Below are 25,418 nucleotides of genomic sequence, written 5' to 3'. Positions count from 1 at the left end.
CTGTCCTAAGCAATGATAGAAAGAAAAACAAAAGACAATCTCTGCCCTCAAGGAGTTCACACTCTTATGGAAGAAATAATATGCAAACTATTACATACAAATGAGATATAAACAGGATAAATTGAAGACAATCAACAGAGGAAGGGCATTAGAATTAAGGGCAGCCAGCAAAGGAAGATTAAGAAAGACTTTCTGTAGAAGTTGAGGTTTTATCTAAGACTTGAAGGAAGACAAGAGATACATACAGAGATGAAGGAGAAGAGAATTATAGTCAGTGAAAATGCCATATATTGGAAGAAAGGCTGATTAGCATGGTGGGTCTGTTAAAGGAGAGAAGGGGATCTATAGGAGATGTTTCAGAAGTAGAACCACCAGGTTGTGGCAACTGGTTACATATGGAAGTGTGAGTGAAAGAGAATTAAGAGCATGGGTTTCAAAATTGGATGAGTAGAAGGATAGTGTTGACTGTATCTTTATTTCTTTAAGTATTGAAATGGCAATTAAGTACAGTATTGTTATTTGGAAATGTATGTATAATTGCTATGAAGTATATTATTGCTTATGATGTGTGATGCAATCATATTTAAATATAAATGTGACACAGTCTATACTTTATGATAGGGCTTCAGCAGAGAGAGGGAATGAATTCAATTCTGTACATTTTAAATTTAAGATGTCTTTGGGACAGAGAATCTGAGGTGTCCAGTTGATGGCTGAGTCTGAATCTTGAGAGAGAAGTTGTGGATGTCCTTGTGAAGGAGGTTAGCAGCAAAAGAGAGGAGAGATATATGATATTAACTAGGGGGAATGGAGGTATCAGGGCACTATCCCCAGAAGCATTCTATGTCTGAAGGGGACACAAGAGTCATACCTGGTAGTACAGAAATTTTAAACTTCATTGCTCAGAGACTTGAGATCTGAAATATCTGTTGCTTAGTTTCATAGTTATCTTTAATTCCTTTGGAGTAAATTAGATGTCATGACGTTGTCTCCTATATTAATTATCTGTTAATATTCAATTTTTAATCTTATTGTTTCTAAGCATTTGCTTTGTGGTGGAGGAAAGCAAAATCTGTCTTGTATTTTATAACTGCTTCTCACATTAAGTGTCTTTCCTAGATGGAACCATTCCCTTGAGGAAACAGTAGACAATGCCATATTTAAGAATCGAGATTTTCAAAGTTGATGGCGTGATGAGCCACAGAGAATGAGGAAAAGTCTAATGATTTCTCTTGGCCTCAGATCTCCCCCAGAAAAGGATAAAAGAGTGATTGTACACTGATGCCTACTAAATAAAAGGAGAAAATACTAAACAGCTTCAATAACAGTATTCAATAACCAAACAGCTTCCTAATAACAAGGGAGAATATTAGTGCTTCCTTGTTAATTTGTGTGCTCTTCATTTCTTTTGTTATTTTATAAATAATGCAACAGTGAGTGCTCATGTACAACAATTTGTAGTTTGTTGCACTAAGGGCTCGGGTGTATTGTTCTTTATATTATTTTATTTGTTTTTTATGGAAAAATATTTTAGGAAAGATAGAAATATCCAGAATATAATTTTCACCTTTTCTTATGTTTCAATTTTAATTTGTTAGTTAGATGCTTTTTTAAAGGAACAGTTTATTGAGATGTGTTTAATTTCATTACATGAAAAGCCATTGTATCTGACTGATATTCTTCCCATCCTTCCAAATTCAAATTCCACTTCCTCTTAGAAGACTTCCTTGATCCCCTCTAAGTTGACATAATCCCTCTCTTCTTTAAACAAGTGTAGCACCTCGTTTTTAACTGTCTTTGGCACATTATATTATATGTTATAGACATTTGTGTATTGATCTTATTTTACCTTACTTGATTGCAGTTCCCTTGACGGGAAAGAGAGTTAAGTACAGAACCTGAAGCTAGAAGAGGTTCCAAGCATATTCTACTCTGTTCTCATTTTACAGATGAAGAAAACTCAGAGGAAAAAGTAATGCAGTAACATGTTCCTGTTCACACATGTAACAGTCAGCCATAGTTCGAATCCAGATCCTAAGTGCTTTCTTCAATTTGGTATGCCTAGCCACAGAATAGGCAGTCAATTAATATTTGCTGGATTGAATTGAGTTGAAATTGTTACAAGTTTCCTGACCATTGATCCTTGTGATGTCATCACTCAGCTACCATGCCTTTAAAATGCCAACATTCTACTGGCATAACAGTGATGTCATCACTCAGCAACCATTTCTTTGAAATGTATCATTCTACTGGCAAAGCAGCATAGCCATTTAATAAGACAGGATCTTTCTAGGGATTGGTGTTGGATTTGCATTTTTGTCTTTTACAGGATAGGGTAAAATTGTCGAACTTTATCTTCTCGATAAATTATTATACATCATATACTTCTACTTACATCTCTTTACAACATTTTAAGACTACATTGGAAGAAGAAAAGAGACATATAACCATCAAAATTACAACTGAGTGGTCTGATCTTCTAGCAGCTTCCTCTTTTATAGTACTTACAATCAGTTCTATAAGAATATAGGTGTGTGTGTGTGTCTGTGTGATAGGATGTGTTTTTGTGTATGTATTTGTCCATTGTGAATATATGTATGTATTTATTTCTGTAACACGTACTTGTTTATGTGTTTTATGTGTATATGTATATTATGAGTGTTTATATATATTTATATATGTATGTTTATGCTTTTTATATATAATTTGTTTGTGTACACAAACAAATAATGAACTACAATTTGAATCCATATCCTAAGTGTTTTACTTATTTCTCTATCCCAAGCTGCCTACTAGTCAATTAATAAATATTTGTCCCTTTGAATTGAGTTGAAATCACTGCAAGTGAACTGACTGTTGGTACTTGTGATATCATCACACAGAAGCACTCAACAGGCAGAGCAGTGATGTCATCAATCAGCAACCATTTTTGGAAATATCAACATTCTACTGGCGTATCAGTGCAGCCATTTAGTAAGACACAGAATCTTTCTGGTTGGTTTTAGATTTGCATTTTTCTCTTTTACTGGATAGGGTAAAAACTTTGACTTCTTTATCTTCTAGATACAGCATAGTATGTCATATACTTCTACTTACAAGACATCATATCATTTGTAAGACTACACTGGAAAAAGGTAAGAGATGTATCCATCAAAATCACACCTGGGTGATCTGATCTTAAAGCAACTTTTTAGTTTATAGTTCTTATAGTAAGTCACATTATATGTGTGTATGTGTGTATATATGTGTGTAGTTGTATACATACAAACATATATGTGTACATATGTATATGTGTATGAATATATATGCATATTTTCCCAAGTTAATTGCAACCTTCTTCCATGTGAGATGGGGAGAAATGAGGAAAAAAGATAAAGTAAAATGTGCACAGCAGAGAATAAAAGAAAACTAAGAAGAAAAGATATACTGGCCTCAGCACAAAGAGCAATATTTATTGTATGCATTTTCTTTAAATGGAAATTTATTTCTGTATATTTTGAATGCTCTCCCATATCGTAGGTTGCACATGACTAGTTTTTTTTGTTTTGTTTTGTTATTTTTGTATTATTTTAGTTTTATTATTTAAGTTTATTTCTTTTTGGTTTTCTTATTTTGTATTTAAGTTTAATTATTAAAAATATCACAACTGAAAATAGTCACAGTAGTATGTTCTAGATATTATATTTCAAAGGCTACAAAAAATGTTCAGTTACAATTTTGTGAACATTTTATAGAGATAGGACTAAAACCTGTCATATAAGACAACAGAGTTACACTGAGACTTTTCTGATATATTCAATATATTTTACTGGACATAATATATCCACATCTTGGTTTTTTTTCTTTTTCAGAAAAAAAAATCAATGACATTCTCATTAAGAAAGTTTTCCCTTTGCACCAGAAATATTCATAAAATGAGAACATAGAAAACATCACCATCTATAGAGTCAGAGCTAAATAGACAGGTTAGGAAAATGTGTGATATGATTAAATAATCTTGGGGAATGTAATAACTTTTGAGGCCCAGTTTCCTCAGCCAAACAAATGAGAAGTAAAAATTGCTTTCATCTCTGAATCACAACAGTATGATGAGGATCAAATTGGACAAGATGATAATAACTTTGAAGGGATTCTGTGAACATCAAAAGATTAAACACTAGAAAGGTATTTTTATTATTAAGTTATCAGTATTTGAGGGGCAGGCACCAGAAGACCACACATGTCTCAGTCTATCACACCTCCCATACCCTTCACTCACTGAAGAGTACTTGAATCATCCCTGTTGGGTTCATCTTGCAAATTCCTTAGGTTGAGAACAGTAATGCATTAATAGTCATTAGGATACTATTAGACTCACATTGCTTTTGGTTACAGCAGGGATCTATTAGAACCTATGAGTCTGAGCAAGGTTTTGAGTAAAAGTTGGAAGGGACATAATTTGGAGAGAGTAGGACAAACTGGGGCCTGGCAATGAGGGTATTCTGGGGCACTTGGTACCCCTGGGAAGTATGGTAAAAGGGAAATAAGAGGGCACCGAAAACATACATTCCTTAATTACAGCACAAAATTTCCTAGGGATAATCTACTCTTTTGTCCTCTTTGAAGTCAGTCCCATTAAAGGAACACAAACTTTCACACTTCTCAATTTTACCTTAATCAAGAATGTCCACTTAAAGGAACACTTAGAACAAAGAATCTTTCTTGGGACCATCCCAAGGGGGCAGCACAAAGTCCTCTCCAGAATTAAAATGAGATGTCTCAGTTGGTGCAATCTTATCCTGAAATATAAATGAGTACTCACATTTTAAACACAGATGGTCCTGTTCTAAGTTGTGAGGGAGGTAAAGTTTGTTTTCAGGAAACCTCTTCTTTCTGTTCCTTCCTCCCACCTACATTACTTTGTCATCTTCCTTCTTTTTGAAAGTGATAGTCAGTTGTTCTCTACCAACCAGCTCAGGGACTGCTATTAGCTTCATACCCAAGTCTGCCCTCCTAGACCAAAACCCATTCTAGATTATATAATCCCCAGACTGGATTATACATTTCTCCCTTCTCATCCTGCATATTTTATGTGACTTGCAAAATTTTGTTCTCAGAAACTGATTAATTAGAACAAAGATATGAATGACCAAAGGGTTGTGGCCAGACATTCTGAGAGTCATCTCCACCCAAGTTGGATTCTTTTTTGAAGGCATAGTGGGCCATCTTTTGCCTCACTGCTTAACTAGCCTTAATGACTGAATTGAGGTTGCCTTAGAGAAACTGAGACCAAGGAGTACCTTAACTTAAAAAGGTCAACATCTCCCACTGGATCAGGGGCCACCTATAGGGATCCTAACCTATGTCTTGCCTGGAATTCTGATGACTCTGGAGCAGGGAGTGGGATTGATGACTTTGCACAGCTCTGTCTCACTTTAATTCAATTCACTTGCAAGTCAAAACATCAGACTCCTGATATCACTGTTCCTCTTTGATAATGAAGGATGAACAACACTCAATGCCTATAGCACAATTGCATAGGATAATATAGCAATTTAATATATATGATTCATATATTATATATTTTATATCTTTTGACATGTGCAGGTAGATGGCACAGTATATATATATATACACACCTATACATATACACATACATATGTAAATATGCATACACGATATACACACATATATATGTTATATATGTGTATGTGTATAAACATAAGTTACTGGAACAGTTACAATCTACAAATTGTCTTTTGATCATCTTTTTAGATACAAAGCCCACTTTCTTGGCTCTTAGCACCATAGGTAGCAAAGTTCAACTGGGACAACTCCTGGGAGAACTTACTAAATAGTGAGAAGGATATTGAAGTGGAACCTCTCTGAATACTTTGCTGTCATCTCTACATGGACCTTGTGGCATCCTCCCTATTGATATAGATATTGTCTCCTCAGATAACCAGCTGCATCAATGATAGATCCATTTCAGGCTTCTTCAACCTCTGGCATGGTAGACAGGTTGAAAAGTCAATCAGAATCCAAGAAAACTGTTGGTAAACAACGAAAAGTGCTATATCACACCTTCATCTCAAAAATGAGGTGCCTCTTCTCTGGCAAATCACAGAGAAACAGCTCAGCAGTGGGTCAGGTATTCTGGCATTTTTTCCACCTACTTTCTACACCTATGCAAGATATAACATTATGCAATAGTTTTCTACAAACTTGGTTTGGGTTTTAGTATATGATCTCATTGAAAATGAAAAGAAAATATTCTGTTGGATGTCCATCTCCCCATAACTGAAGAGACAGTGGGTTTCACAACCCTTTTCCTTCATACTTACTAGTAAAAACCATGAGAGTTAAGATTCTTTGAATCATTTCCCCCAATATAATCCTTGATTTCCTTACTTACAACTCTGATGCAATTAATAATGAAATATTTTCTTCCAATGAAAATTAGAGATTTAATTTTGTTTCAATAATGATGACTCATTTTATGACTGCCTCTAACTAGAGATATATTCAGTTAATACTGATTTAATTCACCCCACCAATGTATTTTATAGTTCATATTCTAAAAAACATGGCCTACAACTGAATAACAAAATGGCCCCTTGGATAAGACAGTGAACATCCTACTTTAAAGTTACCATTTTATCTGATATACTGTGTACATGTATTCGTTTACAAAAATTTTAAGTCAACCTAAAGTATTTTACTCCTCTTATTAAATCAAGGACTGTTTTAGAAGGAAGCATATTAGGTATTAATCTTAGTGACCAGGTAGAGATATCATACAAATTTTATTCCTTACCTCTTGAAAAAGGATTGGGTTAAGATTCAAGAAGACTGAGGTTTAAGTTCTGGTCCTGTTAGTAACTTTCTGTGTGACTTTGAATACTTGCTTCCAGAAGAGACAATTTAGGAGTGATTTTTTTGTTGGCTAATTCAAATATTTCAATGTTGTCATAATAAACAGATGTTCTACTTAGTGTCAAAGGGAAGAATTAGGTAGGTGCAAGAAAATATATTTTTGACCCACTGTAAAGAGGTATTTCCTGATAATCAGAGCTTTCAAAAGAATAATGGGCTGCCTTTAAGGTAGCAAGCTCTCCGGCATTAGAAATTTTCAGGCAAAGTATAGATGAACCTTTGGCAAGAATCTTCTTAAAGGAATTCATGCTTGAAATAGGAATTAGACTTAATACCCTCTGAGGTCTGAATAATTTAATGTTTTTGGATGGTTCTTCACTTCACTACTAATGTCAAGGAAAGAAAACATTCCCGTCTTACTGGTACAAGACCTAGTTTCACAGTTCTGCTACTGTGTGACTGTTTCTTTGTCCACAGCATAATGATCTCTAAGATTCCCAAATATCTACTCTTCAGTGACATTTGTTCAGGGTCATATATGAAGCATTTTTCAATTCTCTCTCTCTCTCTCTCTCTCTCTCTCTCTCTCTCTCTCTCTCTCTCTCTCTCTCTCTCTCTTTCTTTCTCTCTCTCTCTTCCTCCCTCCCTCCCTCCCTCTCTCTCTTTCTCTCATGTTGATATAAGAACCTAGGTATAAACAGGTTAGATTTAGGATATGTTTGAAACAACCAATAGAAGGAATGCACTAGAATTAGGGAAATTACAGGAGATTTTTGGTGAATGTAGAAATGTAGGTGGGAATTTAAGAGATCAAGGAAAACCAGGATATGATACGAGGAGTAGGGAATTCTGACCATGTGATGCAATGAGTGAAATTGCCTGGAACTGAGGGATAAAGTTTCTTGTCTGAGGATCAATAAGGAGGCCAATGTCATAAGAACTCAGAATACAGGGAGAACCCTCCATAGTAACTTCTTTTCTTCCTTCCTCTCTTCCTCCCTTCCTCCCTCCCTCCTCCTCTCATCTCTAAAATGAGGATACACTGAAGAAGGAAATAACAAGCCACTCTAGCATCTTTGTCAAGAGATCTCCATGGACAAAGTCCATGGAGTCAATTAGTATTGGACATGACTGAATGAGTAAACACCAGCTGCAGCACCCAAAACAGATGACTGAGTTTTCTAAGAAGTTGGGGTAATTCAGGTCAGAGTGTTACAAAGAGCACTTAGAGCATTCCAGATTGATTTGTAACAAACAAAACTATTTAAGGTAAATCAACCATAACTGCAACCAATCTGATAATACAATCTCTACTCTGTTTTTGTGCTACCTTACCTGCCTAAGACAATTATTGATTTTCTGTTTTCTGGTGCCAATGTTTGTCATTACAATTTCATTAGGTTTTAATAGGACTGCAATTTGAAAAGTGATTACTGTACTGAAATATATTTTGGAGTTTGAAATTTTTGTTTCACCAAGTTTCTTATGATCAATTTATCTTCTTCTGATGGCTATTTAACTGAGAGTAGAATATATTTTCTTGTTGCATTTTAGTTACAAAAACATTCATTCAAAAAATATTATTGTGACACTTTAGAAATTGTTCTTCTCTTTATTTGACACTAGAGGGAGCTCTTGTAATAAAGGAAAAATAAGTATCTCAGCAACTTAGAGAAATACAAAACTGTGGATCATAACAATGATGGCAGTGGTGGTGGTGGTGGTGATGATGATGATGATGATAACCAAGACCTAAAGTAAATATTCCCAATTAAAATAGATGTAAATTGAACAACATGAGCAAGCCACTTCATGTCTCTGGGACTCAGTTTTCTCACAGATTCTCCCACTTTTTCCCTTCCTAAAGTCCTCTTCAGTTTCAGAGCCTATCATGCTCTGGAATTAAATGAGATATGTCCTAGTAACCAATAGTATAAGAAATCTTGTGTCAGTGAACACGTGGCTTAATGTTATTGCAAAATTTTATTGGATATTAGACAAATTTTCCTTATAAATATTTTACTGAAATTTTCATTTCCGTTGTTCCTCATAGATCTATCAAGGTAGACAATTTCACTTGTAGGTCATATTAAGTCAAGCAGTGGTCATTAAGTGTCAACTATTTGTCAGTCACTTACTAAGCATGGGAGATTTAAAGAAAGGAATAATACAGTCCCTGCCCTCAAGGAGCTCTCATTTTAATGGAGGCTAAAACAAGCAAATAACCATTTACATATAAAATAAATGTTCAATAGTGTTTCTCAAAAAGAAAGTAAGGACTGTTTGCTAAAAGTTATGATAGGGCTGTTTTGGGGGACTGTTAATAATGTGTGCTAGGTTAGTAAGAATATTGATGTTACTTGCTTCCCATCTGAGTGGCAGTGGTGGAATGGTTGTTTTTTAGTTCTGTACAACAGGCTTGTGCTAAAGGCTGAAATACTTAGGCTGCAGTTTCTCTTTTCAGTCTCCTTTTGACCCACCTCTTGAGGCAGTTTCCTCTCCAAAACATATGGAGCACTTCCAAAGGGGAGCCGACCCAGTCCATACAGACCACGTAGACCTGCTAGAGAAAGATAAGAAAACATATCAGATAGAGGTTTGTGGATCATTTACAGAGTTCTCAGGGGAAATTCTTTCTCAGTAAGTGGGGAGGAAAAACAAGCTGGTTATTGGCTGTCCCACAACGTACTAATCATTTATTTATTCTGCTACCTGCAGTGATGGTGGTGATGATGATAACAATAAAAACAAAAATAGTAACAACAATAACAATAAATCCATATAACTCAAGTCTCACTTTGTAATCCAAAGAATTTGAATTTTGTGAATGGCAAGGTGTCCTTCAGGCAGGATACCACATGCTGGACAATGAGGAAGTTGCTTCTTGGCAGGCATGAACCAAATACAACCAACAATTGCATTTGGCTTTAATTTTTTAGGGTGTCCCCCAAACTATTAAAATTTAAAACAGCATTAAGTCTTTTGGGACATCCTGTATGAAACACTTTATAACTGTCAGAGTGATCACTTCATCTGACAACAGAAGTCATAAAAGTATTGCTTCAGCTGCCAAATGAAGTAGTTGAAACACCCCAACATCAACTAAGTAAAAGGTTGGTTTCATGCTCACAAGACCTACTGTTAGGTGCCTTTAACAAATTAAAGCAAAAATATCAACCATAAAAAGTTATGGCTTAGATGGAAATATGACTTTTCTGCTACAAAGTCCTTCACCTATATTATACAATCTGTTCTTCACAATATCTCTGTGGGGAGTACATGGGTTTTGATTCCAATTTTAGAGAAGAGGAAACTGAGGGCTAGAAAATTGAGATGAACCATGGACTCAAAACCCAGGCCTTCTTATCCCTTGTCTATTGCTCTACATAGTTTAAATCTGAATTTGATGCAGATTATACTTGTTAATGATTTTAACTTGGATTTAAAAGAGTGACTTAGTAATCAAACATGGCTTGGGTATGGGTAAACCCAGAACCTTTAAGTATTAACCATTGATCTTCTCCCCATCCCCCAGTTTATTAATTAATTTATTTTTAGTTGTTTTTTATTATTACATTTTCATTATCAACAATTATATTAATTTATTTATATTTAGTTTTCAACATTCACTTCCATAAGTTTTTAATTTTCTCCCTCTCCTTCATCACTCCATCTCCAAGACGGCATGCAATCTTATATGGGTTTTACACATTCATTCCTATTCCACACACTTTCACATTAGTCCTTTTACCTGAGACAATTATAACCAATGGGAGAAACCAGGAGAAACAAAATAATACAAAAAAAAAGAAAAGAAAATAGTCTGCTTTACTCTATATTCAGAGTCCATGGTTCTTTCTCTAGATGTGGATGATATTTTCCATCATGAGTCCTTTGAATAGTTTTTGTCCTTGCATTGTTGAGAAGGGTTAAGTCTATCAAAATCAGTCATCATGGGGGTGCAGCCAAGATGACAGAGTAGAAGCATGAATCTGCTTGAGTTTTCCCCTCAAACCCTTAAAATATCTGTAAAAGTTGATTTTAACCAAATTCTAAAGCAGTAGAAACCTCAAAACGACGGAGTAAAACAGATTTCCAAACCAAGATAACCTGGAAGGCTGACAGGAAGGATCTATTGCACTGGACTTGGAATGAAGCACAGCCCAGTGTGGGATACACCTGTACAGACAGGAATTCATGGTGCTGAATCAAGGGCAGCTGTTGTGATTTCCAGATTTCTCAACCCACAAATGCCAAAGACATCTTCAAAGATCAGTGAGCAAGCTTTTTCACCTGAATAAAAGGGGACTATGGGTGGTGGCAGCTGCTGCCTCAGCAGCAGACTTTTCTGGAGCTCTCAGCCTAGAGATGGTGGGGGAATCTTGAAGCTGATTGGGCTCTCAGTACTGAGTGACAGTCCTAGAGTTAGGAGGAGTGCTGTTGTGGCAGAGCAGTTGGCATCCATGAAAAAGGAATCTTACTCGCAGTTCAAGAACAGAAAAGAATATTTGCAGTTGCTCACAGATCAGAGTGGAGGGCAGAAGAGGAGTAAACAACTCTTCCATGACTATATCACTTTGGAGGAACTGAGAATTTACAGTTGCCTGGAGATATATCAGAGAACAGCTGCACAAAACCTCTGAAGCCTGAGGTAGTATGCCTTCCACTTGACAAAGCACTCAAAAGCGAAGTAATTGACTGAGAAAATTCTAAAAAGGAGGAAAAAAATAAGATGATAGAAAGTTAGTTTCATGAAGAAAAGGTATTTTTGTCCATCCTTTCAGATGAGTGAAATCAAAGCAGACAACCAGAGGAAGACCAAAGCATACAACTAGAAGAAGACAGCAAGTTCAAGACTCCTACATCCAAAGCCTCCAAAAAACATGACAAATGGTTTCAGATCATGGAAGGGTGCAAAAAAGATTTTGAAAATCAAGTAAGTGAGGTGGTGGAAAAACTGGGAAGAGAAATGAGAGTGATACAAGAAAATCATGACAAATGAGTCAACAGCTTGCAAAATGGTACCAAAAATAATGCTGAAGAAAATAGCACCTATAAAAATAGACTAACTAAAATGGCAAATAAAGTCCAAAAAGCCCATGAGAAGAAGAATGTCTTAAATGCCAGAATGGACCAAATGGAAAAGGAGGTCCAAAAGCTCACTAAACAAAATGCTTCTTTAAAAATTAGAATAGAGCAGATGGAAGTTAATGACTTTATGAGAAATCAAGAAATTATAAAGCAAACCAAAAGAGTGATCAAATAGGAGAAAATGTAAAGTATCTCATTGGAAAAACATTTGACCTGGAAAATAGATCCAGAAGATATAACTTAAAAATTATTGGTTTACTTGAAAGCCATGATCAAAAAAAAGAATAAAGACATCATCTTTCAAGAAAATATCAAGGAAAACTGCCCTGATATTCTAGAACCAGAGGGTAAAATGCAAGTGGAAAGAATTCACCCATAACCTCCTGAAAGAGACCCCAAAAGGAAAACTCCTAGGAATGTTGCAGCTTGGATTTATAGTCGCCAAGTCAAGGAGAAAATATTTAGGGCAGCCAGAAAGAAACAATTCAAGTATTATGGAAATACAATCAGAATACCATAGTTTTTAGCAGCTTCTACACTAATGGACAGAAGGGCTTGGAATATGGTATTCCAGAGGTCAAAGAAGGTAGGATTAAAACCCAGAATCATTTACCCAGCAAAACTGAGTATAATACTTCAAGTGAAAAAAATAGAATTTCGAAGAAATACAGGATTTCCAAGCATCCTTGTTCAAAAGACCTTAGCTAAATAGAAAACTTGACTTTCAAATAGAAGAATCAAGAGAAGCATGAAAAGGTTAACAGGAAAGAATTCTTAAGGAGCTTATTAACATTGAACTGTTTACATTCCAACATGGAAAGATGATATTTGTAACTCATGAAACAATTTTCAGTATTAGGGTAATTAGGGGAATACATATATATATATATATATATGTATGCATGTATATATATATGTATGTATGTATGTATGTATATATATGTATACACACATATATACATACATATGTTTATATGCCTACACATACATATATATGTACATACATATATGTGTGTGTATGTATGTATAGTATGTATGTAGACATAGGGCACAGAGTGAGTTGAATATGGAGAGAAAATACCTAAAAAATAAAATTTACTGTTGAATGGAATGTACTAAGAGTAAGAGAATGGGAGAGGTAGCATGTAGCAAATCATTTCACATAAAAGAGGCAAGAAAGAACTTTTACAATGGAGAGGGAAAGGAGGAAGATAAAAGGAAATAAGAGCATTACTCTCATGGGATTTGGGTTAAGGAAGGAATAACACACTCAGTTGGATGTACAAATCTATTTTACTCTTCAGGAATATGGGGGAAAGGGAACAGGAGAGGGAAGGTAATAGAAGGGACAGCAAATCTGGTAAAGGGACAATGAGAAGGAAACACTATTATGGGAGGACAGGTCAATGCAGAGAATGAAATAAATGGAGGGCAGGATGGTACAGAGGGAAATATAGTTAGTCTTACACAACATAACTATTACGGAAAAGTTTTGCATTGCTACACAAGCATGACCTATATTGAACTGCTTGCTTTCATAATGAGGGGGGTTGAGAGGGAGGAAGGGAGAGAATACTGAACTCAAAGCTTTAATAATGAATGTTAAAAACTATTTTGCATCCCCCTGGGAACTAAAATGTGGAGACAATGGGGTATAGAAATGGATTTTGCCCTGCAGAAAAATAGAAGGGAGCAGAATGGAATAAGCAGGGTAATAACAGGGAGGACAGACTGGAGGAAGGGGTGAATGGAGTGCATGCTGTTCTGGGGTGGAGGTAGAGAGAGATGAGGGAAAATTTTCTAATTCAAATTCTTGTGGAAGTGAATGTTAAAAACTGAAAAGTAAATAAAATATATATCTGAAAAAATATCATCTTCCCATGTAGGGATGTAAATGGTTTGTATTATTGAGCAAAATTTTTTAATTGATTTTTTCTGTTCACCATTTTATGCATTTCTTGAGTATTTTATTTGAATATCAAATTTTACATTGAGCTCTGGCCTTTTTTTTTCATTTTTTTATTATTTTATTTGTTTTCAGTGTTCTACAATCACTTCCTTATAACTTAGATTTTTTCCCTTCCCTCTCCCTCCTTCCCCCCTACCTTCCCACTCCCTCCCTGAGATAGCATACAATTTTATATAGGTTCTACACATCCATTCCTATTAAATACATTTTCACCTTAGTCATGTTGCATAGAAGAATTAAAATGAATGGGAGAAATCATAAAACAAACCAAAATGTAATATAAAAGAAAATGATTTGCTACATTCTGAGATCAAATTCCATAGTTCTTTATCTGGATATGGAAGGCATTTTGCCTTAAGAGACCATTGGGAATTTTTTAAGTCCTTGAATTGCAATGAAGTACTAAGTCGACCAGAAAAAAATTCTACCACACTGTGGTTGCTGCTGTGTTACAAAGTTCTCCTGGTCTGCTCCTTTCTCTCAGCATCAGTTTATATAAGTCTTTCCAGGCCTCTCTGAAGTCTTCCTGTTCATCATTTCTTATAGTACAATAGTATTCCATTGCATTCATATACCACAATTTATTCAGCCATTCCCCAATTGATGGTCATCCTCTTGATTTCCAGTTTTTGGCCACCACAAAGAGAGCTGCTATAAATATTTTTGTGCTTGTGGAATCTTTTCCCATTTTTATGATCTCTTGGGTATACAGTCCTAGAAGCAATATTGCTGAGTCAAAGGGTATGCACATTTTTGCAGCCCTTTGGGCATAGTTCCAAACTGCTCTCCAGAATGGTTGGATCAGCTCACAGCTCCATCTGTTCACACAGCCAGGGCAATCAGCAGACACTAGTGTGGATAGGCATTGACCAGAGGCTGAGCCTACCCATGCTCTAATACAGCCCTCAGGGAGGAGGAGACCTCCAGCAGTCAGCCCACCCTTCCCCTACACTGCACCCTGAGAGCTTCAGTATATCCCCAGGGAAACACAGAAAGAATGCTACTGGTCTCCACAGATACTAGCCAGCCCTAGTTCTGGTGAACACCAGGTAAGCTACATCATTTTACAGCTTCCAGCAGCCAGAACCAGAGAACAAAACACACTAAGCCAATAGGCAGGTCCCTAGTCCCTAGCACAAGAAGCCTGGGAAAGAGCCTCCAGTACTCCAGAAGCAGATACTCTTTTTTAAGAAATGTTTATTTATTTATTTTTCATTTTCAACATTCATTTCCACATAGTTTTGAGTTCCAAATTTTCTCCAAATCTTCTCTCTCCTGCCTCCACCCCAAAATGCCACGCATTCTGATTACCCCTTCCCCCAATCTACCCTCCCTTCTATCATGTCGCTCTCTTCCCTTATCCCAATCTTCTCTCTTGTCTTGTGGGGCAAGATAAATTTCTATACCCCATTACCTATATTTCTTATTTCCCAGTTGTATGCAAAAACAATTCTCAACATTTGTTCCTAAAACTTTGAGTTCCAACTTCTCTTCCCTCCTCCCTCCCCACCCATCCCCACTGTGAAGGCAAGAAATTCAATATAGGTTATACATGTGTAGTGATGGAAAAGACTTCCATAATAGTCATGTTGTGAAAGATTAACTATATTTCTCTCCATCCTATCATGCCCCCCATTTATTCTATTCTTTCTTTTGACCTTGTCCCTCCCCAAAAATGTTTATTTTTAATTACTACCTTCTCCCATTTGTTCTCCCTTCTATTATCTCACACACACACACACACACACACACACACACACACACACACACACACCTCACTTATCCCCTTGATTTTCATACCAAATTGAGTATGCATGTTATTCCCTCCATAAGTCAAATGTGATGAGAGGAAGCTTCACTTTTTCCCTCTCACCTCCCTCTTTTTTCCTCCATTGAAAAAGTTTTTTCTTGCCTCTTTTATGAGAGATAATTTGTCCCATTCCATTTCTGCCTTTCTCCTCCCAATATATTCCTCTCTCACCCCTTAATTTTATTTCTTTAGATGTGTGTGTATGTTCATCCTTTGTTACCTAAGAAGACCATGCCATCAGAGAAATAATGACATGACTTGCATTTGACTTTTTTGTTTTTGAGTGAGGACTGTGCAGGTCACCAGCCTCACTTCTCCTCCAGAGCCATCTGAATCCAGTGACCAGATATTCATCAGGATGACTGGAGATGACCCAGCATGAGGCAATTGGGGTTAAGTGACTTGCTCAAGGTCATATAGCTAGTGAGTGTCAAGTGTCCAAGGTGACATTTGAACTTAGATCCTCCTGACTCCTGCACTGGTGCTCTATCCATTGTACCACCCAGCTGCCCCTATTTCTTTAAATATCATTCCTTCCTATTCAACTCACCCTGTGCTCTCTGTCTATACATATATACATACATACATATACATATAAATATATATACATATATGTATATATTTATGCTTATGTATATATAACATTATATATAACATATATATTTATATGTGTATGTATGTATGTATATATATGTATGTGTATAATCCCTCCAACTACCCAAACTCTTTTTCCAATTGAGTTAACCTATTTTTAAAGGTGCTATTTTCTTCAGCATTTTTTTGAATCTCCTTTCCAAGCTGCTGACTCAATTTTTATGATTTTCTTGTATCACTCTTCATTTCTCTTCCCAGTTTTTTTTCCACCTCTTTTGATTTTCAAAATCCTTTTTGAGGTCTTCCATGGCCTGAGGTGACTGCAGATTTATTTTTGAGGCTTTGGATGTAGAAGACTTGACTTTTGTGTCTGATGGTACTCTTATGGTAAGCATTTTCTTTCCTCATCTGAAAGGATGGAAGAAAATACCTGTTCACCAAGAAAATTACCTTCTATAATTCTATTGTAGTTCTCTTTTCTGGCCTTTTTTCCTAGCCAGTTACTTGACTTTTGAAACCTTTTTCAAGAGGGAGGTATACTCTGGGGACCTGCAAGTTCTCAGCTCCTCCAAAGTGGCACAATCAAGGGAAAGGAGTTTACTCCTCTCCTGACTTGCACTGTGGTCTGGGAACTACCAAAGCTTTTCTGCCCAGGATCTGCAATTAGAATTCCCTTTCCAGAGCCTTCACTAGCTCCAACACACCAACCATCACTCTTCCTCAGCCCAGGGCCACCACTCAGAATTGAGACCCAAGATCAGCAGCTCAATTCCCCCAGGGGCTTTTGACTGAGTGCTCCAAAAATGGGTGCTGCTGCTGCTGACACCGCTACCTGGGGCCAATGCTAGAGGAGGACCCTGCTCCCTTCTCACCCAGGTGAAAAAGCTTTCTCACTGACCTTTGGAGCTGTCTCTGGCATTTGTGGGTTGAGGGATCTGAGAACTGCACCTGCTGCCGGGGATTCCACCCTTCAGGCCTGTTATGGTCCTGTTCCTGCTGGTGTCGTATGGTCAAGGCTAAGCTGGGCTCCATGGACCACACTCCACTCTGCGCCTCATGCAATAGACATTTCCTGTTGGCCTTCCAGGCTACCTTGGCCTAGAAATCTCTTTCGCTCTGTTGTTTTGTGGCTTCTGCTGCCTAGAATTTGTTTAGAGTCATCTTTTACAGGTATTTTATGGGCTATAGGGAAAGATCTAGAGTATGTGCATCTTTCTACTCCACCATCTTGGCTCTGCCCTGTAGACATCTACTTTAAAAGCAATGAAAAAGGCAATCACAATGAGCAAGAAACAAATGAGAAGAGCCATAGATTCCTACTAGGGGGAAGATTAAAATATAAATTCAGAAGAAAACTATATTGACAGTATATCCATACATGAAAACTCAAAAGGGAATAAGAACTGGTTTCAAGCCCAAAAAGCATTCTTGGAAGAATTCAAGAAGGATTTTCAAAATGAAATTAGAGAGGTAGAAGAAAAACTGATCAATTCTTATAAAAATATAATAGGCAAAATGAAAAAAAAATCATGGAAGAAAACTACTTTTTTGAAAAGCAAAATGGACCAAATGGATAAAGATATACAAAACCAAACTGGAGAAAATAACTCCTTAAAAAGTAAAATTCACCAAATAGAAAGGGAGGTACAAAAGCTAACTGAAGAAAACAATTACTAAAAAAAATTAGAATTGGGAGAGTGGAAGCTAATGACTACATGAGAAATCAGAAAACAGTCAAATAAAATCTGAAGAATGAAGAAATAGAAGAAAATGTAAATTACCTCACTGGAAAAAAATGAATTGGAAAATAAATACAGAAAAGTTAATTTCAGAGTTAGTGGTCTGCTGGAAATTATTAGTGATGAAGAAAAAAAGAGCCTGAAAAGTATCTTGAAGAAATTATCAAGGAAATCTACCTTGAGGTCCTGGAACTAGAGGATAAACTGGTCACCAAAAGAATCCTCAGATCATCTCCTGAAAGAGATCTCAAATAGAAAACATCAAGGAATATTGTAGTCAAATTTCAAAATTTTCAAGTCAAGGAGGAAATACTGCAAGTAGACAGAAAGAAACAATTCAAATATCATGGAAGTAGAGTAAGGATCACACATAAACCTTGTAGCAACTTCTACAAGGTTTGGAAGAATTGAAATATGATATTCTGTAAGGCAAAGAAGCTGCAAAACTGAGCATAAAATTTCAGGCAAGGAGATGGATATTGAATGAAATAAGGGATTTCCAGCTATTCCTGATAAAAAGGCCAGAGCTCACACCAAGTGGTTTTGATAATTGCTGCTTTATACCAGTTTGAGATCCGGTAGGGCTAGGCCACCTTCCCTAGCATTTCTTTTCATTAGTTCCTTTGATGTTCTGACCTTTTGTTCTTCCAGATAAATTTTGATAAACCCAAGGATTTCAGCTTCTGGGATAAGAACTCACTGTTCAACAAAAATTGCTGGAAAACTGTGGCAGACAGCCTGCATCCCCATGTGGCTCAGTGACAGTGGTGAAGAAGAAAGACACATGGGCAGATGGGAGAAGATAGACCAACTCCGTTTATTGATCTGCGGGTCAGAGTATATATAGACAGAAACTGCAAGTCCACGTGACATTCTTCTCCTCTCCTGTCCTAGTGATTTGGCCAGTCTTATTGTCTTAAAGACTGTTAGCCTAGAGGGCATCTATTTTACATATCTCTTGTATTCTGTAGTTCTCTTGTTTGTCTCATGGAGACAGCAACATCCAAGGGGCATGGAGAGCCATTCCAGATGATAGTGAGCACAGTCTCAAAGAACAGTTTTCCCAAAGGTCTATCCTGAACTTGTCAACTGCACTCCATCCTGGCCCTCAACAGGAAACTGGATAACAGTGTGGAGGAAACTAGGCATAGACCAATCCCTGACATTATACATAAGAATAAAGTCCAAATGGGTACATGATCTAGGCATAAAGATTGATTTTATAAACATATTAGTGGAGCAAGGAATCATGTACTTATCAGATTTATGGAGAAGGGAAGAATTTTTGACTAAACAAGACATAGAAAACATTATGAAGTGCAAAATGGATAGTTTTGATGACATTAAACTAAAATCTTTTGCACAACCAAACCCAATGCAACCAGGATTAGGAGGGAAGCAGAAAACTGGGAAAGAATTTTTGCAGCTAGTGTCTGTGATGAACATCTCATTTCTAAAATGAGTAGTGAATCAAATGTACAAGAACACAAGTCACTCCCCTACTGATAAATGATCAAAGGATATGAACAGACAGTTTTCAGAGGAAGAAATCAAAGCTATCTATAGTCATATGAAAAAATGCTTTAAATCACTATTGATTAGATAAACACAAATCAAAACAGCTCTGAGATATTACATCAAACCTATCAGATTGACTAACGTGACAAACAGAATGATGAAAAATGGTGAAGATGTGAGAGTTGGAACACTAATTCATTATTGGCGGAGCCATGAGCTGATCCAACTATTCTGGAGAGCAATTTGGAATTATGCCCAAAATGCTACAAAAATGTGTATACCCTTTGACCCAGCACTATCACTTCTAGGTCTATGTCCCCAAGAAATCCTAAAAATGGGAAAAGGTCTCACATGTACAAAAATATTTATAGCACCTCTTTTTGTGGTGACTGAGAACTGGAAATTGAGGGAATACCCATCAATTGAGTAATGGCTGAACAAGTTGTGGTAAACAAATGAAATGAAATACTATTGTGCTATTAAAAATGATGAACAGGTGGACTTCAGAAAATCTTGGAAGACATATGAACTGATGCTGAGTGAAATGAGCAGAACCAGGAGAACATTACACACAGTAACAGCCACATTGTTCAAGGACTATTTCTGCTGGACTTAACCCTTCACAGTAATGCAAGGACCTAAAACAATCTCAAAGGACTCTTGATGCAAAATGCTATCCACATCCACTAAAGAACTATAGAATCAGAACATAGAATGAAAGAGTATTTTCTCTTCGGTTATGTTTTGTTTTGTTTTTTCTCATGGTTTTTCCCATTTTAATTCTTCAATGCCACAGGGCTAATGTTTTTACATTAGTCACATGTGTTTAATAAGAATGTATGTGTAGAACCCATATAAGATTGTATGCCATCTCAGGGAGTGAGGGGAAGAAAATTTAAAACTTATGGAAGTGGTTGTTGAAAAGTGAAAACAAATTAATTAAATAAAAAAAGAAAGTGGCACACTCTGGAGATACTGTCCACATATGACATGGAAGGGCTATCTATAAATGTGTGGACTACTTTAAAAAAATCAGAGCATTATTTAGGGATTTAGCACCTTATCCCATACCCCATTACTCCCAGGGATTTTGAGGACACGTATAATATGCACTTGTATAGTGGGTAGAAATCTGGTAAGCTCTTCTAGGCTGTAATCCTTATAGATGATCTTGTGTGGATTAGGCCCATAGAATCTCAAGGGGGGGAGAGGTCTTTAGACTAGACCTTAGACGAATAGCAAGTGAAAGAAAACATTTTTTTTATATTCATTGTGCTTTTAAATTAGGGACTAAACCTAAAAAGTCAGATGGTAATTGGAGTGGCCATAGAAAAGGAAATTAATTGGGAGAAGTAAAAGTAATTATTTCTGAAGATCAAATATTTTAATGACAGAGATTTAAAAAATGACTGAATTGAGCAAGAAAAAGAGAGAAGGGTAGAAATAAAAGAGAAAGAAAAGGAAGGTAAGAAAGGAAAAGGAAAAAGGATCTAGTAAGAAACATTTGAGGAGAGGTGTACAGGAAATTCAGGTCTGACTAATAATGACTAACATGGGATGTCCAGTCATCTCTGGGTTAGGAAGGTGGCTAATTCCTTAGTTGTGTTCAAAGTTCATAGTCCTCTTTATGTAAGGATCATAGAATGCCATAGCATGGCTGGGTTAACTTATACTTTAAGCTTACATTATGGAAGTCATCTGTAAGTCTAGTATCAGTATTCTTTTATCTCTTTATATAGCCATTGTGACATAGTGGTCATTGATGTAAACTCACTGTGTTTAAGGATTGGTCCAATCAACTATGCCCAAAGGTCTACAAAAATGTGCAAATGCACAAAATGTGCAAAAAATTTGACTCAGCAATATCATTTCTAGATCTGTGTCCCCAAGAGATCATTAAAAAGGGAAAAGTTCCCACATGTATAAAAATATTTATAACAGCTCTATTTGTGATGGCCAAGAACTGGAAACAGAGGGAATGCCTATCAATTGAGAAATGGTTGAATGAGTTGTGGTATATGAATGTAATGGAATACTATTGTGCTATAAGAAATGATTTACAATTGGACTTCAGAAAAACCTGGAAAGACGTATTTGAACTGATGTTGAGTGAAATGAGCAGAACCAAGAAAACATTATTCATAATAATAACCACAGTGTGCGAGGACTGTTTCTGATAGACTTAGTTAGCCCTTCTCAACAATGCAAGAACCTAAAACAATACCAAAGGACTCTTCATGCAAAATGCTATCCATATCCAAAGAAAGAAGTGTGGAATTGGAATGGAGAATGAAGCAGACCATTTTCTCTTGCTTTATATATTATGGTTTTGTCTGTTTTTTCTCATGGTCTCTCCTATTCATTTTAATTCTTCTGTGCAAAATGTCTAATGTGAAAATGTGTTTAATAAGAATACACATGCGGAACACATATAAGGTTATATGCCTTCTCAGGAAGTGAGGGGGAGAAAATGTAAAACTTATGGAAGTGATTGTTGAAAACTGAAAACAAATGGATTAATTAAATTTATATATAAAGGATGTTCCAAACTTTGTTCCTAGTACGCTCAGTGCCAAGCACGTATCTGACAATTAATAAATACTTTTTTGATTGATTTATTCATCTTGAAGTTAAAAAAAAAGACCTAGGTCAAAGTCTTATTTCTGAAAAATAGTAGTTCTGTGACAACCTTATGTGTTACAGGCAAGTTGAAGAGAAGGTATTGATCTTCACTGGTAGATAAAATGTCTTGCTGTGAATTCCTAATATCAATGAAGTTACAGGTTTGGCAAAACAAATGTAACTAATAATTCCTAGACATTTATTAACTACTTCTCGTTGTTTAAATGGATTGTGAGAGCAGTAGTCTGAGTCTATGTCCATTTGAACATATTTAATAACTGTACGTATTTTACTATAGACAGTGTTTCATAAAATTTATTTCTGAATACATTTTGGGATTATACTTACACAGCACACAACTACTAAGGATTTTAAGGCAATTCATTTGTGTAATATTGAGTTTAGGAATGAAAAAAGCACCTACTTAGCTTGAGTACTAGTTATATCAAGCTATAATTTTTCATGATGAATCTCTTACTGTTACCAAAGTGAGATTATAGTCAATACTTGTTATCTAGGATACATGATCCCTGAGAACTGAAGATTGTTGGAATTTGCTACTAAAGACCTTATGGGACTATAAAATGATATTATTCTGAGTCTGATTCCAGGCATGTTCATCAAGAAATGCTACTAAGCCAGTGATCCATGATGCCAACAACCCTCTGGGTTTTATATGTGTGAATTGTAGGTGGAGTTCTCATGGAAAAAGATTGGGAGGACAACTCTCAGTATGGGCTAAGGTAGGATTCTCCTGACTCAATTTCCCCAGTATAACCTTTCCTCTTGAATGGTGCAGTGGATAGAGCACCAGTGCAGGAGTCAGGAGGATCTTAGTTCAAATCTCACCTCAGACACTTGACACTCACTTGATCTTGGGCAAGTCACTTAACCCCATTTGCCTCATCCTGGGTCATCTCCAGTCATCCTGATAAATATCTGGTCATTGGATTCAGATGGCTCTGGAGGAGAAGAGAGTGACTTGCATGGCCCTCCCTCACTCAAAACAAAGTCAAGTGCAAGTCATGTCGTATTTCTCTGATGGCATGGTCTTTGACAACGAAAGATGAACACACATCCCACCTGGCTGACTTTGATGCTGACTCAATGCAATTGGCCATCTGTATGAATTTGGCCTGAAGAGTCATCAGCGTAAGGAAACACTTTTGATTATGTCCTTATTCTTCCTTTATGACAAATTTATGAAATCATATGAGATGATCAGTATTAACACAATATTAAATCTTTAACTCATAGGCTAATACTGGACAACATCAGAGTTACTGCAACAAGATGTGGGTATAGGATTTGAGCTATTTGGTCTAGAATTTTAGTTGTTCCTATAATCCAAGCATATAAATGACTAAGTTTCTAGCCTTACCATTTGCTGTTATTAGTCATATATGGATTTGTGAAAGATTTGCGAAACCAGGATAAGATTCTGTTATTTAGTGAATATCATAACTGTCTCAATTCTATGCTAAGGAAAGGAGAGATATCAGTATACTTGGTTATCTCAAGGACAAGAATGGTTTGTTTTCTATCTTATAAATGTCTTAAAGAGATATTTTTCTTAGTTCTTATTCATTTGAACATGACTAGAAGTTGAAAGTGTTTTACTTTAAATAACTCGTTTTATATGCACTGTTTTAAAATGGATTACTCAATATATTTATGTATTTCATCCCTGAATCTTTTATTACAGTGGTAGTTAATCTGCAAACTTTTAAATGAATTCATTTTTCTATTAGAATCTGTGTCCTTATAGAAAAGTATTCTGTTAATAATTCCTTAGCGGAATCTCATACTACTAATGTGGGAATGAATGTTGCCAAGTAGAAAAGCTGGGTTCTAATTTTCCTGTTTTTGTATTTGAGTTTCTTCTATATATCAATATTACATTTGGCTAACCTAAAAATGTAAATTGTTTGCCCCTGATCTAAAGGGTTCCAAATTTGATTTTCTAGTAATCAACATAAGGTTTGAGCTATTTTTCATTATCTGACCTGGTTATTTGAAAATTAAATTTAAAAATTGTGTTGAGACCAATTTTATAGAAAAGTTTTAGCAGAGAAGAGGATTTCTACAAGGTGACATGAATCTAAGATGGCAGTTAGTTGGAAACTATTCTGATATCACACCCAGACAACAGAGCAAAATCAGATGGCATCCTGAGAATCAGACAACTGTATGAGGTAAAACTTCAGAGTTTTAAAAGAACAATTTCATTTTTTTTACTGTTTACTTTTCCCCTTTGCTGCATCTTTTATCTGTAAGGTCTGCTCACTAAAAGGGACTGCCCACTTTGATCTTGACAATGCAACGACCAGTTTCTCCCTTTTTTCTAATCACATTGTTACCCATCAAAAACTTAATAGTAAAGAACTCTTAATTACTTGTTTTTTCATGATTTATTTAGGAGACTTCATCTCTTAATTATTATCAAGTATGGGAAGGTAAGAAATGAATATTTCTCTCTTATATTTGATAACTAATTATAATATGTACCAAAGTTTTTCTCCTTTCCTACTTCATCTAGAATTCAACCAGTGTGGGAAATCTCTCTACTGAAGCCAGGATCCTATCAGACAGTTAAAGCTAAAGAAATTCGAAGTTTGGAATAATGGGTGTATTCCTGCTAGTTGCAATTGCTGAGGAAAGTCTGGGAAAATGTTGATTCTCCCTATTATCAAAACGTATGATATGGAAATTGATGTCTCTTTGATCAAGATCTGAATGACCTAAGTCACATACCCTAAGAACTTCATTTTAATACAGCCCACACCTCCCTTTGTGTTAGCCAATCTGACATCCCTCAGGAATACCTTCTCTTCAAGGGCATGCAAACTCTGACTGCACAGCCATTATGGGTCTTTGGTCTAAGAAAGAGGGCCAAATGATCATCCTTTTATTAATTACCTGCTAACCTTATTAGTAAATTATTAAATTACCTGGAAAATATGTCTGTTGAACCTTTTTAATTGTCATAGTCCTTCATATTTGTAAATAAACCACAATTTTTAAGCCATTTCCTTAGTGATAGAAATGCATTTTTCTTTTTCTTCTTTTTTTCCACACTACCGCAAAAGATACTATTTAGAAGTATTTTAGTAAATGAGATCTTCCTACCACTTCTCTGGGAAATGAGTAAAGTACTGGATATCAGTATCACACCTCATTTAATAATCATAATCAAAGAATTCATGTCTTATTTTTATCA

The 25,418-nt window shown here is 36.0% G+C and overlaps 1 long non-coding RNA gene across 1 annotated transcript; it reads left to right on the top strand.

The window, feature by feature from the left end:
- Positions 1–2,242: 2,242 nt before the first annotated feature.
- Positions 2,243–25,204, top strand: LOC140525463 (uncharacterized). Its single transcript, XR_011974043.1, has 3 exons — positions 2,243–2,530; positions 3,064–3,134; positions 24,738–25,204. It is a non-coding gene; the product is annotated as an uncharacterized lncRNA (long non-coding RNA).
- Positions 25,205–25,418: the final 214 nt, after the last annotated feature.

Source organism: Notamacropus eugenii, chromosome 1 (assembly GCF_028372415.1).
Source record: "Notamacropus eugenii isolate mMacEug1 chromosome 1, mMacEug1.pri_v2, whole genome shotgun sequence".
Taxonomy (NCBI): Eukaryota; Metazoa; Chordata; class Mammalia; order Diprotodontia; family Macropodidae; genus Notamacropus; species Notamacropus eugenii.
The sequence above is the reverse complement of the archived record's forward strand: the minus strand, read 5'-3'. Positions and strand labels throughout refer to the sequence as shown.